The 16,002-nt window shown below is 54.8% G+C and overlaps 1 long non-coding RNA gene across 1 annotated transcript; it reads right to left on the bottom strand.

Moving 5' to 3' along the window:
• Nucleotides 1-4,285: 4,285 nt before the first annotated feature.
• LOC106147481 lies at nt 4,286-15,489 on the bottom strand. The gene is made up of 3 exons (XR_001232402.1): nt 15,374-15,489; nt 11,701-11,778; nt 4,286-4,603 (listed from the first exon to the last, which is right to left on the bottom strand). It is a non-coding gene; the product is annotated as an uncharacterized LOC106147481 (long non-coding RNA).
• Between the last annotated feature and the right edge of the window lie 513 nt (nt 15,490-16,002).

Raw genomic sequence — 16,002 nt, 5'->3', positions numbered from 1 at the left:
AATAGTCAGAGCTGTCTTCCTGCTGTCTCGCGAAGGTTCAGGATGCTTTTAAAAATCCTGGAGCCTGCTGCATGGCACACACGTTTAATTCCAGCACCCTGGGACACTGAGGCAGAAGGATTTCCAAGTTCCAACCCAGCCTGGGCAATGTAGCAACTAGTAAGGCCCTGTCTCAAAGTAAAATATTTTTTATTTTACAAAAAATGACTGGGGTGAGGCTGGGGATTTAGCTTAGTGGCACAGCGTCTGCCTGGCAAGCGTGAGGTTGTGAGTTCGATTCCCGCTACCAGAAAAAAAAAAAGAAAAGAAAAAAAAAATGACTGGGGATGTAGCTCAGTGCAAAGACCCTGGGTCCAAACCCAAGTACAAAAAAAAAAAAAAGAAAAGCAAAAAACAAAAAACAAACAAAAACAACACAAAAAAGCAAAGCTCCTGGGAATCTTTGGTGCAGTGACCAACAGGTTGCCTGATTGAGACATACAGGCGAGAACAGGGCCCCGGAGGCATCAGAAGCTGCAGCCCAGCATCCTCTCAGACCCTAGGAAGACCCGCAGGTGCTGCCCTTACCTGCCCCAAGGGTGCCAGGCCCCCTGTGCACGCGCCCTGCCTCTGGGTGCAGGCCCAAGCCTGGGCAGCGTTTTGCGCCTGCTCACCACCACGGGCGGGTTACCAGCTCCCCTGCAAAGGGGGGTCAGCAGGACTCGGGCCTTGATTTACTCTACGCTCTGATGGGGACGGGGGCCTTCGGAGTGCCCCACTTGCGGGAGCTGGGCAGGAGGCACGCCGGGTCAGCGGGGCCTTCCGCAGCGAGCACTGTGCCTGCGCTGTTGCCTGGCAGGCTGGCCGTGCGGAGACACAGTCCCGGCCCCGGGCCCGGAAGCCGGTGGAGAGCAAGTTGCGAGGAACGCGGGAAACGCGCCAGCCATGCTCAGGTCCAGGGTGGAGAAGAGTGACGCGTGTTCGGATGCGAGGCCGTGAGCTGCTCCCTTCACAGCAAGTTTCCGTGTGCGAATTACATGCAATCATGTTTTAAATAGATTTTATTATGGTGTGGGAGAAAGGTGACTCCAGGCTGGAGCGGCATCCGTCAGTTCAGGGTCTGCATCATCTGGAGCGGCAACTGGCTCCACGCGTATTTTCTCACGTGAGCGAAGGAAGGCTTCGGGAATGGGGGTGCTGTGTGCAGATTTAAGTGAACCATCTGACAGATTCGCGGACAAAACCACCTCTTCTCATGAGCCTCGTGTGAGTAGCGCTGCCGGACGTACGTCAAAACTACAGGCGAACCCAATTAAATTGAATTTCAGATAAACATTTTTTGTTCAGCGTAAGCATGCCCCCCTGGGCTGTACGAGCTGTCCTGCATCTTCTGGCGCCCTAGGGAGAAGGCAAGCTTTGAGGTGGAGAAAAGATGATTTGGTTCCTCTTAGAGGAAGAACTGGAGGAGGGGGAATCATAGGACCTAGAGTTTATAAATAGGTTCCACCGAACAGTTACAAAGGCCGGAAGAGCGTGCTTGCGAGACTGATTCAGAGCTCTGCTAAGAATCGCGTGTACAGCGTCTCACCTGAACCCTCCCACACGGCCGCACGACTGTGAAATCTTCTCTGACGTTTACTGAGTCACCCCCCAAGTATTTGTTGAGCACTGACTGTGCGCTGCTCAAGGATTCTGCTTCCAGGTGCGCAGTCAGAGCCGGAAAATTTCAGCTTCTGCCCACTCCTCCGCCTCTTTCTTTCCCCAGTCCAGCTGCAGTTTCCATGGTAACAGACTGAACCTGACTCTAGCTAAGGAGAGCTGAGCCTACGCAGGGGAAGAATGCAGAGCGTTTAGCTCGGCGTCAGGCAAGCGAAAGCTGGGGGATGGGAGGACTGCTGGAGCCCTGAGACCCACCGCTCCTGTTAATGGTTCACACAGGAACTTTGCTCGTTGAAATCCCTTGTTGGATGGGGCCTCTTCACGCAGAAGGACTGAAAGTTGGTAGTGTGAACCTCTGTAGACCCTGTGAAGACACAGGTTTTCGTTTCTGAAGCTCCTACCAACACTAGTGACGTTAACTTTATGCACCCTTACCATTTATTTATTTAGTCTATTATTAAACCAGTGGTGACTTGGAGGGTGCCGTGCTGTGCGTCAGACAGTGCTGGATCCACAAGGTCTAACCGCTATCAAAACAGAGCTCGTATTTATCCTCTTGAGACATTTCTTCATTTATCCTGTAGTGCATTCTGAGAAGCCTTTCTTTGTGAGATGTATGTTAGGATCTGAGGCATACACAAGGGAGCTACAACAGAGCACGGTGCTGCCTTAGGAGTGGTCCTGATGGCGTGGGAGTCGGCCCCTAAGCAGACAATCACAGAGGCAAGAATTTACTGAGCAGCTACTGTGAGTCCAGACGCTGTTTTGGGTGAGGGGATTCTAGCAGTGGACAGAACACATGACATGTGTTCTCATGGAACTTAGATTTTGGTGGAAAGCGAGAACAATGCGTATGTGAAGTGAAGTGTTAAATTCAGATTGACTTAAAAAGGAAAAATTTAGTGGGCCAAGTAAATAAAACTGCCGAAGACAGAGCTGGTCTCCTTAATATTCACAGACATAACTTGTGATTTTGCAGACCTCTGTAACTTGTCCGTCCAGAGCTCCTGCCCCCTTGCTCTTACCACAGAAACTATCTTTCCTATGGCATCAGACCCCGGCCCGGGCACTCCTTGCTGTTCAGGCCAGGGTGACTGGTTCAGGGATGGGCACCTCATTCCAGAAGGGCCTTGACCCTTCCCTGGGAGCTCTGAGCAAAGACATTCTCTTTGCTGGAAACCCAGGCTGATCTGAGGTGTGCCTGGCCTATCACCATCTTTTCCACATGCTGGGGAATTAGGCAAGACAGTTAAAGCCCCCCACAATGGGACAGCCAAGATCCAGGAACAATACTGGTTCTCTAAGCCTCCTTGCATTCTGCACTTACCAGTGAGGAGAACGGTGGGGCAAGTCTCACCAGCACGTTCATTTGTGTAAGGAATATACTTGAGCACATGTAGTATGCCAGGCATAGTGCCGGCTCTAAGAGATGTTTAACTAACTTGATGTCAACTATGCAATTCTTTTGCAAAAACCTGCCGTGCACAATGTGTATATGAGTGAATATGTGTGTATTCTACTTTATTTAGGGGTGCTGAAATTTGAATAGTATATTATCTTCACAAAATAGTCTTCTCTTTTTCAACCATTTAAAGATAATGAAACCATGCGTAGCTCATGGGCCATACAAAAACAGGCCGGGAGGCAGGTTTGACGCAGGAGTTGTAGCTCTCTAACTCCTGGCCTCGAGGAAAGCATAGCTGCAGGCGTGAATGAGCAGTTAGCTGAACATTGCTCTTTTCTTTCAGGGTTCAGTACTCCCTTCGGGAAGCAGGCATTCCTGGATGGAGAGAAAAACGGACAGACGTACAACTGTGTTCATAACAAATGTGTAGAACCTGCGCATGTAACTTTATCTGGAAAAGGAGATCTTTACTTATGTAATTAAGTTAAGCATCTTGAGATGAGGTCATCTTAGATTACTATGGTGGCCTTAAGTCCAGCGGCAGTTGTTCTTATAAGAATGAAGCAAGGGCCGGTGATATGGCTCAGCAGCACAGCGCCTGCCTGGCAAGCACCAGGTTCTGAGTTCGAGTCCTGGTACCAAGAAAAAAAAAAAAAGAATGAAGCAAGCCCAGTGTAGTGGTGCTCACCTATAATCCCGTCATTTGGGAGGCTGAGGCAGGAGGATTGCCATGAGTCTGAGGCTAGCGTGGGCTACATAGTGAGTTTAAGACCAGCCTGAATTACAGAGCAAGACCCTGTCTCAAAAAGAAAAAAAAGAGGCAAACATCATCACAATTTTGAGCCCAGCCTATGCTAGATACTAAGTTCAAGGCCAGCCTGAACTACATAGTAAGCCCCTGTCTCAAAAAACCAAAACCTCCCCCACCAAAAATGAGGCAGTCATATGTATGATGTACCTGGAATTTGCTAAGAGAATAGATTGCAAGGGTTCTCACCATGTGCACACACAAATGCTGGTAAGCCGAGGGAAGGGGTGTGTTAAGCAGCTTGACTGCGGTGATCACCTCACATTGTGCAGTATCCCAAAAGCGCTATGTTGTACACACTGTTTACCACTTTTGTCAATCATACCTCCAATCCGGAAGGATTTATAATTGTGTGAAAATCAGAGGATGGTGTGTTCTCAACTGTTTCAACAAGAAATTAACATGGCAATATAGTCGGTGTTTATTATCTTCTGTAGATTTATTGGGCATAAAATTTTGCTTTTATAAATGAAACAAAGTGAGGGAGAGCATAATTACTCAGACAGAAGCGGAGGCCGGGCAGAGTTAGAGATGGGGTTGTTTCTCTCATCTACCCTGGATCAGATAATACCTTTGTCCCTGCCTGGTGTTGCAAGGTCTGTGGAGGCCACATGCCAGCCGGCGTGGGGTGGTCGCCTGTGTGAGGGGGAGGTACACGGCTCAGTTCCCTTCCTCGACCGGGCCTGAAGCTTCGCTTTGCTGCATAAGCCGCTGGGCTCTGCACATCTATCTGATCGCAGGCCTCTGATAACCTGCGGTATCAGCAAAGCAAGAATGTCAGAACAGATCACCAGAGACGCTGCGGAAGAAAGAGAATTGCCTTATGCTTTAGCAATTTGTGTGCACATTTTCCCCACCTTTTGAGCTATTTTGGTTCTGCAGGCTGTGTCGCCAGCCCCGCTTTGAGTAGTTAACCCCGTTCCTCCCAGAGGGAGCACGCTCAGGCCCAGCTCCTCTCAGAACTCCTGCGCCCAGCGCACACAGCAACTCGGGACCCACCGACGCCCACGTAACCTTCACCACATCCTTCCCCCAGGGCCAAAGGGGAACTGGCCTCGCAGCAGCCTCTCACAGTGGTGAGACGCACCCGTCACCGGCCCCACCGGGCCCGCCGGCAGAAGGACCTTTCACCCAACCTCATCCCTGTCTCCACAGCGGGAGCGGCCACACGTCTCCGCGTGCGCTCCCGCCAGCATGTCCGTCCCTCCTGCGCTGGTGCCCTCCAGCTCGTTCTCCAGGCCCGCCCTGAAATCAGGCTCGTCTCGGTCTCCACGTGACCTGAGATCCCTCAGTGGGAGCCCGGGTCCTCACGAAGGCCTGTACAAAGCAAGGACGCCGGGTCCATCAGCAGGCACGCAAAGAGGTCCCGGCTTGGAGAACACCAGAGCCTGACTGAACACACCTGGGAGCTGGCTCAGTGCCACCTTCTCCTGAACGGTGACATGTACGAGCCCCGCACAGACAGGTCACACCTGTCACGGTGAACATACGTGTTGGGCTGCGTGTGTATAGCCTGATGCAGACGTAAGGTCACAAATGATAGTGAAAACCTGTGTGTCACGTTATAGGTAGACTTGGAGAATATTCTGGAATTTAGTTCACGGAGCAGAATCGGAGACATGCTGTGGTAACGTGGAAGAGCCGGGGAGGAAGCCAGGAAGGGAATGAGCTGGGCACAGGTGTCTGGCGGGCGAGCGTTGTTGGCAGCGGGGCCAGCAAGCGTGAATCCAGACGCAGTCACAGAACCGCGGAGAGCCCAGGGAGCCTGGAGCGCGGCCAGGGAGGGCGTGAGCTGCCCCACCCAGCGGTGGATGCGGAGCCCCGTTCAGCAAGCACGTCGCCTGCTGTGGGTGACCCTGCAGTAGGAGTGTTTGCAGGAGCAGGTTCAGTGCAATCCTCCTAGCTGAAACTTTATTGAAGGCTGTTTTTCAGACACCTTCTAGAAATAAGAAATACACTAGTGAAAATTCGGGTGAGGTCCTTGCCTGTGCTGATAGTTGTACAATTAGCACATAAATGGCTAAACATAGTGCAGTACACCCACACAGAGGAATATTACTCAGCCTTCAAAGAAAAAAAATTCTCACACTGCTACAGCTGGGTTAAAACATTATGCCAAGGGAAGTAAGCTAGTCACAAAAGGACAAATACTGTGTACATATTTGTCCCTACTTACGAGGTACCTAGAGTAATCAGATTCACTGAGAGAAAGTGGAATGTGATTGCCAAGGGCTGAGAGCCGGGGGATGGGAATCACCAGCTCATGGAGTGGAAGCTCCAGTTGTGCAAGATGAAGGGTGCTGGACATGGATGCTGGTGATGGTTCCAAAACAGTGTGAATGTGCTTACCACCACTGAACCGTAGACGTAAAAATGACCGACTGGGCAAATTTTTGGTTTTTTTTGTTGTTGTTGTTGTTTCTGGTACCAGGAATTGAACTCACGACCTTGTGCTTCCCAGGCAGGTGCTGTGCTGCTAAGCTAAATCCCCAGCCCCAACTGGGCAAATTTAATAATTTTTTAAATTAGCACATACATAAATGACACCTGTCTTCTAAATTCACCTCTCCATCCCAGGAGCACATTATTTTTCTTCCTGGATTTGATTCCCAATAAATGCATCACCCCAGGGTTTCAGAGATACACACTTTCTGGCCCAGATCTACTCCAGTTCTGTTCCAGCCCATCTCTCCCAGATTTAGGCAGTTTTCTTGTTGGAATGGTCACACACACCAGTCCTCTGGGAACATCCCGACTGGAGAGGAAACCGCTCAGGACAAAGATGGAGAGAAGATTTTACCCAGCGGTGTGGCTTAGAATGCTGCTATAGTGTTTGATCCTGTGCTCCACTGGCCCGAACTGGAACTGTGTTTCCCGTAGTTTCTCTCCGCTGCGGCTCTGGACCACCAGAGACTTCGCCTGAGATCAGTAAGGTGGGGAGAGGGACTGGCATCTGTGCTTAGAAGTTATGGCTCCTACACGCTGTTGCACGTCTGCCTGTCCCACCAGCCTCTCCTGGGGTGGACGCAGACTTAGGTCTAAGTTGAAGGACTCCTGGTGCCCACTGCCACAGGCTGGAGGACCGGCGGGCTCAGGGCCTGTGTGCTCTTCTCCCTCACTTTCCTTTCTCCGCTGCAGGGCCAGCACCAAACGGGGCCCAGCGCTTGAATAGATGGTGGGCATGTCTCCCACAACTGCAGACCAAGTCCCTATTGAAACACAGAGGCTGAAAACGTGCACATATTTGACCTAGCCACTCTGCAAGGAACCTAGACGAAAACTGGCAAGAATGCACGCTGATCAAGGAATAGTGCTAATTCCTCCACAGCTGGGTGCCGGCCATGAGCCAGGCCTGCTCTCCATACGGCAAAGCGTGTAGATGAGCAATCAGAGCACGTCCATGTTCCCCGGAGCCGACCGTCTAGTGGAGCCGTAGTCATCGGAAAAGTTCCAGACAGGGAAGTCCCCACGGCCTTTGGAGAAGATGGGTTGCTTTGCGGCCGGGGAAACAAGTCGCTGTTAGAATCAGTTTTAACTGGTTCGGCTGATCAGTGGCAGCTCACCAAAGCGAATACATTTTTGCAAGCCAAGCAATTGTTTTGCCTCAGGGGCTGAGCCCATCTGCGAGGCATTCTCTCTGATAAACACGCCTCGGCCTGCCAATCTCGCTTCAGAGCCCCCCGGTCTGCCGCAGCCATGGCAACCCTTTTGTCTTGAAAGCCCGGCAGCTCTCAGCACACCAAGAGTGCTGCTGTAAAATGAGGCCATTCTGCGGGGACAAACGGCCTGACTGTGGGGCTCTCCCACGTCACAGGAAGGGACAGACTCAGCACGGTCCTTTTGTTTTAAATATTGAGTTGTATTCATTGGCCAGGGTCACCGTGACAAAGTACCTTAGACTGGTGACTTAAAGACAGAAGCATGTAGTCTCAGCTCCAAAGGGTGAATGTTCAAGACCTTGGTGTTGATGGTGTTGATGTGTCCTGGGCCCCTCTCTCCTTGGCGTGTAGATGGTGTCTTCCTCCTGTGTCCTCCGTAGCTGTCTGTCTGTCTTCCTCTCTCTGTCTCTGTCTCTCTCTGTCTCTCTGTCTGTCTGTCTCTGTCTGTCTGTCTCTGTCTCTCTCTGTCTCTCTGTCTCTGTCTCTGTCTCTCTTTGTCCTGCCTCCTCATCACCTCTTCCTTCTCGGGACACAAATCACACAGGATCGGGCCCAGCTTAGTCACCGTATTTTACCTTGACACCTCTGTAAAGGCCCTGTGTCCAGATGCAGGCATCTCCTGGTGGGGGCACGATTCACCCCATAAGGGAGCAGCCGGCCCACTGTGCTTTAGCAAAGGAAGCACGCTGAGTGTACCTGGCTGTGGATTGTTCCTGCCCTCCTCAACCCTCCATGTTTTTCTGGGAATGTGTTTCCTCCCTCAGTGAAACCACATGCCTGGTGCTCTCTATATGAGCAAGTCTGTGTCACGTAAGCCCCCGCCCCCGTCCCAGGCTGCCCCGTCGCTCTTTGCCTGCCCCACCCGCTGGGCCAACAGCACCTTGGGGAGTTGGTCACCCCACTTCCTCTGTCCAGCGCATCCCACCGGGTCTGCGCTCCGCAGATGCCGGTGAAAGTGCGCTGTCCCTCACCACAGCGGCTCCTTCCACCCGAAGCCTGTGGCACATCCCTGTCACGACTTCACACGCAGTGCAGCTTCTGATGGGGATAAGGTCCAGACAACAGAACAGAGAGTGGGACAAACAGGCCCGGCCCTTAGAGGTAGTTCTCCCTGTGTTGTCTGATTGTGGGGATGGTGCTTTGATCTTCTGTCAAGAATCCCTAACCATTGGTTCCCAGGAACCAAATACTTCTGCTTTGCGACTTTCCATGGGGAAGGAGACAGGAGAGCGCGGAGCAGGTTCTGGAGCAGGAGGACAGGGAGCAGGTCCTCACTCTAGCCCTTTGTGCACTTAGCGAAGATTGCCTTAAAATTGGAAAAAAATGTGCTGAACGTAGAGTGCTGCCTCACGGTGAACACATTTTCACGAATGTACAAAGTGAAATGAAGTCCTCGTAACACTAGAGCCTCCAAACAGCGCGTGACAGCGGGAGCCGGGCTGATGAGGCTCTGCTTCGGGCAGGGGCAGACGGCCTGGAAGGCAGATGGCGACGCACCTAGGCAGGTTGTGTCCGCGCTGTTCTCTGCTGCACGGGTGCCTCCAACAGTGTTTAGCATTTCGCTAAAAATTGGTGAAAGAGGTGTACAGGGAGCGTGTGATTTCATCAAGGGTGGTTTTTATGAACAGATTTGCAGTGGGAAAAGTGGATGAAAGACTGCAATGTGTTCTAGTTTGCTTCCTTTGGTTTTCTTGGGGGTGATTTTTACTTTTTTCCCTTTCCTACTTTTTTTTTTTTTTTTTTTTTTGGTCTTTTTGAGATGGTCTCTCTCTGCAGTCCAGACTGGCCTTGAGCTCACTTTGTAGCCCAGCCTGGTCTTGAAGTAGCAACGAGTCTCCTGCCTCAGCCTCCTGAGTGCTGGGAGTACAGGTGTGTGCCACCGCACCTGGTCTCCTTTCCCACTTTTTCTGTGACTTCTAAAGTAGCCAGAATGGGGACATATTCCTTTTATTATGGAACAAGAAAACAGTATTTAAAGAGAGAACTAGGAGCTCGAACAGCCCGGATGGCAGATTCTCTTCCAAGCCAGAGCCACTGTGGAGGCAGAGCGGTTACCAGGGGGGTCCTGCTTCCTCCCACCTCGTGTCCTCATCCACTCTAGCCCACCGCCCACCGCCATCCCCAGACCAGGGACACCCCTGCCGCTCCGCGTGTGGGACGCCTGCGCCCCGCTCCCTGCAGCCCGACAGCCGCCAGGCACTTCTGTTTCCCTGTGGTCCCCGCCCAGGGACAAGGACTGCAGTTCAGTCACTCGGAGTCCGAGGGGGGAACCCGGGCCTTCAAGGACCTCATCAGCCCCACATTTTGCACATGAACCCGGCCTTCCACGCCTGTGTGTCCGCGGTCACACCTGTGCTCCGGGTCTCCCCGAGCCTCCTGGGCTCTGCAGCCACCTCCTCACCAGCACCCCTGTCCCCCGAGGGGCCCTCACCTGGAGCCACAGGAGGAAACCTGACCGCATCACCCCTCGGCTTTAAGCCGTCAACGCCCCTAGTGATGACGACCTCTCTGCGTGCCGTGCCGTGGAATCCCAGCCTCATGTCTCTTGCCTCACCGCTCCAAGCCCCGGAGAGTGAATATCACAAAGGCTGCCGCTGCCCATGAGGAAATGCCTGCAGGGCTCCCGGCACCGGGCAAGGTGGCTCCTCGGACCCCTTCCCGGGCACGGCCCGGGGTTCTCAAGCACTCTTCGGGGCCAGGGCAACTGCACAACAGACGGGACCAGGATCACCCCCACGGGGTGCACGCCCAAAAGAGCCGAGAGCAGGGCCTTGAGGAGACCCCTGGCCCCGTCCTCACAGCGGCCTCCAACACCCAGGAGGTGAGGGCGAGGGGAGCGCCCCGCTGTGCGCGGGCGGACACCCAGGACGTTGTCTACCCCACTGTGGAATATTATTCAGCACAAAGAGGACTGAAGTTCTGATCTCCTGCTACTGAACGACTGAACCTTGAGGACAGTGTGCTAAGCGGGAAAAAGCCACAAAACGGGAAAAAACAGGCACACAAAGATAAGCACTGCGTGATTCCAGGTGTGTGAGGAGCCTCGAGTACTCAGTCACACTCAGAGACGGAAGCAGGAGCCTGGCGCCGGGGCGGGGCCGGGCGGGCGGTGGGACGGCGGGCTCAGGGTCTGCCGGGCGCAGCCCCAGTGCGCGTCCTGCAGAGCTCGGAGACGGGCGGTGGAGACGGCCGCAGGGTGAAACTGCCGAAGCCCAGAGGCAGCGCCCCGTGTGGCTCCGGGCTCGCCCGCCCGTCACCCCTTCCCGGCTCTGCCTGGACCTCTCAGGCTGCTCCGGCCTGGGCGCCGGCTCTGGCCACCACCGCCCGCAGGAGAGGGTGTCCCTGTGGCCTTCCTGGGGTTCCTGGACCCCGCTGCGTCTGCGCTCGGTGAGGACACTCGGTCAGCGTGGAGTCAGCTGCCCTGGGAGCGTTCTCAGCGCGGAGATCGGCTCACCCCGCACAGCGGGGCCGTGTGCCCGAGACGTGTCCCACCTGCCCTCTGCCCCTCACGCGCCTCAAGCATCCTGTCCTCCCCGCCGCAGTGTCCCTTCCCCGTCAGACCTCCGCTTCACTGAGGCAGCGGCCAGACACGCGGCAGCACGAGGACAGAAACGACAGCCACGCTGTGACAGCGCCTTGAGCCGTCTGCGTGACTGCGTGCGCTCTTGCTCCAGCTTGGATGTCTCTTCCTGTGAGATGCCTTTCCTGGGAAACCCAGCTGAAATTGTCCCTGGCGGTCTCCAGCGGCGTCTGTCCTACCGTGGGTGGCCTCCGCCCTACTTTAACCCCTCGTTCTGTGATGAGGACAACTGATGCCTTCCTCAGGCTCTGTGTAAAGACACCCTGCTCGCCACCTTTACGCTGTTGGGACGAATACCTGACAAACCGCTTAGAGGAGGAGAAGCTCATTTTGCTCACGGTTTCAAAGGGTTAAGCCCGTGTCCGGCAGATGCCAAGACAGAGCCCTCAGCGTGGAGGAGAGTGGCTCACCTCATGGAGCAGAGACCAAAAGGAGCCAGAGAGAGAGAGGGAGAGAGAGAGGGAGAGGGAGAGAGAGAGGGAGAGGGAGAGAGGGAGGGAGAGGGAGAGAGGAGGGAGGCAGGAGGGGCAGGGCCGGGACAGACACAGCTCCGAAGCTGCACCCCAGCGATAGCCTCCACCCCTTGAGAGCACGTTCAGCACAGACTCACCGCGGCCTGATCCACAGATGGGGTCCGTCCTCCGTGATCCAGGCACTTTGCAGAAGTCCTCCCTCAGAACGCGTGAGTCTGGGGGAGACATTTGAGATAAAGCCATAACATGTAAACACCCAGGTTCAAGATCTCGTCTTCCCCCTTCTCACGCAGAAATTCCTGAGAAGCCAGCGCGTTCCCTAGTTTCCTTGTCTCCGTTGTTTTACTATGGTGAAAGACACATGACATAAAATTTACCGCCAGGTGTACTGTTCAGGAGCGCTAAGTGCGCAGTCCTCCCTCGCTGTACACTGGCTCACTTATTGTGGCTTCACTCCATCGTGGGCTTTTAAAAAAAATGTGTCTAATTGTGTATCGCAGAGGTTTCACTATACCACAGGATTCTGTGGTATATAGATTTTATATAATATTTATGATTTTAACTATTTTTGCCTAAAAAATTTAAAACAATTTAAAAATATAAAATGTTAATTCAAACATGTTAAAAGAATAGTAAATCAAAATAAAATGCAGTATGTATTTCACCAGCAGATGAGTACTGTACTGTACACAACGGAAATGCAGTAGCCACTACTGCTTGTGTAAGTTTGCCAACGTGACATTGTACACCGCACGCTATTGGCTGATGGAATGGAAGGCGACCAATCACAGCACTGTGCTCCGTATCCTGGGCACTGATTGGCTCAGTGACTGTAGCATCGGTCTGTTTGCTCTCCCGCACTGTGCCCATACCTTCAGCAGCTCTCCTTGACCCCTTCACATCAAGTACCCAAATAGAATTTTACAAATTGTTAAAATTACGTAGGTTTAAGTGTGTAGAAAGTGTTTAAGAGCATATGAAGTGTTTATAAGAGTGTAGGAAAGGTTAATAAGAGTGGGAAAGGTTAATAAGAGAGTGGGAAGGGTTTACAGGAGTGTGGGAAGGGTTTGCAAAGCCTTGAAATATATATAAATAATAAAATAGATATAGCGCCGCTACTTCGCAGACTTTCACCTATCGCAGGGGTCCCTGGAACGTAACTCCCGCGATAGGTGAGGGATCACCGTGCTCATGTTGTTGTAAAACAGAACTCAAGAGTGTTCTCCTCTCTGAAATCCGAAGCTCCGCGTCCATCTCCCGGTGATGACCCCCCCATTTCCCTCCGTCCTCCACCCGGCACCCGTCACCCCACTTTGTCTCCTCGTGACTTCGGCCACCCTGCGGACACAAGGAAGTGGGGTCGCACAGCGTTTGCTGTGGGGAGGCTGGCCTACTTCATGGAGCACAAAAGCCCCCAAGGTCATCCGAACCGTAGCACGTGACAGGCAGGACTGCTCTCTTCTGAAGGCTGCGGAATATTCCACTGCATACGTGCTGCGCACTTTGCTCACCCATCTGTTCATCCGTGGGCGCTCGGCTTGCTTTTACCTTTTGGCTATGGTGACTTATGAACATGGCTCCACAGTACCTCTTTTAGGCCACGCTTTCTTTGGGGTGCCCCGAGGTGGAGTGCTGGGTCGCAGGGTAATTCTGCGCTCAGTCTTTGGGGACTGCCACACTGATTCCCACAGCAGCGACACATTTAGCATCCCTCAGATCGTGCACGGGAGCTCCAGCTTGGTTCCTCTGTGGGACCCTCCCTCGTGGCTGTGAGATGCCACCTCGTTCTGGTTGGTGGGTGCATTTCTCTGTGGTCGAGATGCCAGACACCTCTCCAGGTACTCAGGTCGCTGTGGAATCATCTCTGAGCAACAGCCCGAGACCAGCCTCTGGGGGGCTGGGGGCTCCCTCCAAGGGGGAGCCCTCAACCTGCCCACTTCTGTGTCCTAGGAGCTGTCGTTTGGCACCTGCTGAGGGCTGGAAGCTCCTCCTCAGACAGGACCGCGTCGCCCTGCCTTCCGGCCCGCAGCTGGGGCCTGGTGATCGCCTTCCCCATGGCTCCGCATGAGCTGGACGCTGCTCTGAGGCCCACGCTCCCGCGGGTCAGGGCATTGCTCTGCAGTCAGGCGCCCGCCTCCCATCCCGGCTTCCCTGGCGCAGCCCCTCCAGCCCACAGTCGCGCAGCTGCGTGGCCCACCCTGGCACGTCCGCACTTCTAGCCAGCTACTTCCCCCTTCCCTCCTCCCCTCAGAGCAAACCTTGCAGTCCTGTCTCCTCACCCACACTGCCGTGAGCCCCAGTCTGATCCCACGGTCCTCGCCGCTGTCCTAGGGCAAGGCCACCGATCCCCTCCACGTGGACACAGCCGGGCACCGAGTTCCAGCTCTGAGAAGCATTTGACAGCGACAGAGTCATGAGTCCACGTGGACGCGGCCTTGCCAGGCGCCCAGACAACTCTCTCCCCCGGTTTTGTCCTGCCTGAGTGCCCCCAGAGTGGCAGCCAGCCCCCGCGTGGCCCCCTGGGTCCTCGCTTCCTGGCACGATGCCTCTGTTGGTTTGTCCCCGTAGCAGCACAGCACTGACCCACGCCCAAGACAGTACCAAGGAAGTGACACCGAAGGCTGTGACGAGGGCACCGCAGTCTCCTCCGCTGGCCCGGGGCGCGCGAGTGCAGCCCTGCGTGCAGAGAGCTGTGTGGAGGGGCCGCAGGCAGGGGTCGAGCTCGCCAGGACCGCGGGCAGCCGTGGCAGCCAGTAGATCCCCCATCCCGTCACGGCGTGGGGACGAGAGCCCCCCATGTGCTGACTGAACTTCACGAGCCCTGGCCAGGTCTGCCCAGCAGAGTTGCTTCCAAACCCTGAACTTCAGAAACCGCAAGCCGACAGGCAGTTGTTTTAATAAACCCGCAGCAATGGCCAGCCGTACGCCTCCGCGCTGCCTTCTCCTCTGCCGTTCTGTGAGACGTGCCCAGCCCTCCTGCACCTGCTTCCCTCGGGACCTGCGTGCCCTCCGCGGTCCTCCACCTCACAATAGTGCTTTTATGCTTTTAACCCTGGCTTCGCAGACGCTGGGCTGAGGCCCAGCTCCCCGTGTTCTGTGCGCCTCAAGCTCCCCCACGAATCTCATCGGCTTCTACCCAGACAGCTCGTGGGCAGCGCCAGCAGCCAGGAGACACAAGCAGCAGATGCCTCCGAGTCCCTGTGCCACGGGCCTCTCTCGCACCTGGATCCCACACCTTGCGGGCAGGCTGGGCCGCAGGGCTGTGGGACAACGCACTTCAGTTGTCTTGAGCCCCCTGGTTTGTGGTTGACTCCTGACAGCCACGGGAGATGCAGGAGGGGCCGCTGAGGCTGGAGCAGGACGGGCGGGGGATAGGACAGGCCTTCTCTAAAAACAATTATTTATACTATGTCACTGTGGCTGGCGCAGGAGGGCAAGAGCCATCGTGCGACTGCTCCCCTCCAGGAAGGTCAGAGCTGGAGGTGGACAGGCTGGGTCACTGGTGGGATCCTGTAAGAAGCCACGTCCACTCCGTCTCAGGCCACACCTGTGGCTTTTCTCTCGAATAGCAAATAGAAGAGAAAGCCCATTTCAAAGTCTCTTGGGTATTTTCAACAGTTTCTGAATTAGCTGTAGGACGCTCTGGTGTGGTTGTGTATGGCTAGGCATGCGTGTCCCCCGTGAATCTAGATCCGGCTTTCTGTCAAGTTCATGGCAAGCAACGCCGAGCTGCTTGGGCTGTGGGCTGCTGCCGCGCCCCCCAGGGATGCGCTGAGACCCTTCCATCGCGGTGGTGGCGCTGACTCTCACCTTCATCGCAGAGATGCCAGGACCCTCAGCCAGGCGCCCCACAGGACGCAGCCCGATGGAGGCAGACGCGCCCTCTCTCTGTGCGTTTCCACTGGACTCTCAGCCCCCAGACTGGACCGCAGCGTGGGTGATGGCTGAGTCACTCCTGTGCACGGCGCTGCGGGCTCTGAGCCGTCCCATGACTGAGGGCACCAAGGCCAGCAGAGCTCTGCTGAGTCACATCCGGCGCTGCTGCTGTGACATTCGGGGCGGGGGGCTGAGGTTCCAGGTCCCCTCGCTGAGCCCTGCAGAATTCCCCACGGAATTTCACTTGGGTCCCCGCCGGCTGCCACATTCACAGCCTCCTGAGACCACAGCTCTGATAAAACTTGAGAATGTCCCAGACCCTGGCGAGCGGGTGCCATGGAGCAGTCAGGCCCCTGACTGTGAAGAAGACCTTTGCCCCTGGAGGGCTCCCCAAAGGCCCCTGTGAAGAGCAAGACGGTCTCAAGAATCACGATGGTCATAGAAAAGTCAGAACCCGCCCTGCACCGCGGAGCACAGCTACCCTGAGCAGAGCGCTATGCCACGGAACATCCAGTCACCATGCAGACCCCTCACCGGAGACACGCACCCGCAGGAGGCCACTA

Source organism: Chinchilla lanigera, unplaced genomic scaffold (assembly GCF_000276665.1).
Source record: "Chinchilla lanigera isolate Chin_1 unplaced genomic scaffold, ChiLan1.0 scaffold00166, whole genome shotgun sequence".
Lineage (NCBI taxonomy): Eukaryota > Metazoa > Chordata > Mammalia > Rodentia > Chinchillidae > Chinchilla > Chinchilla lanigera.
This window is presented reverse-complemented; position numbering and strand designations above follow the sequence as displayed.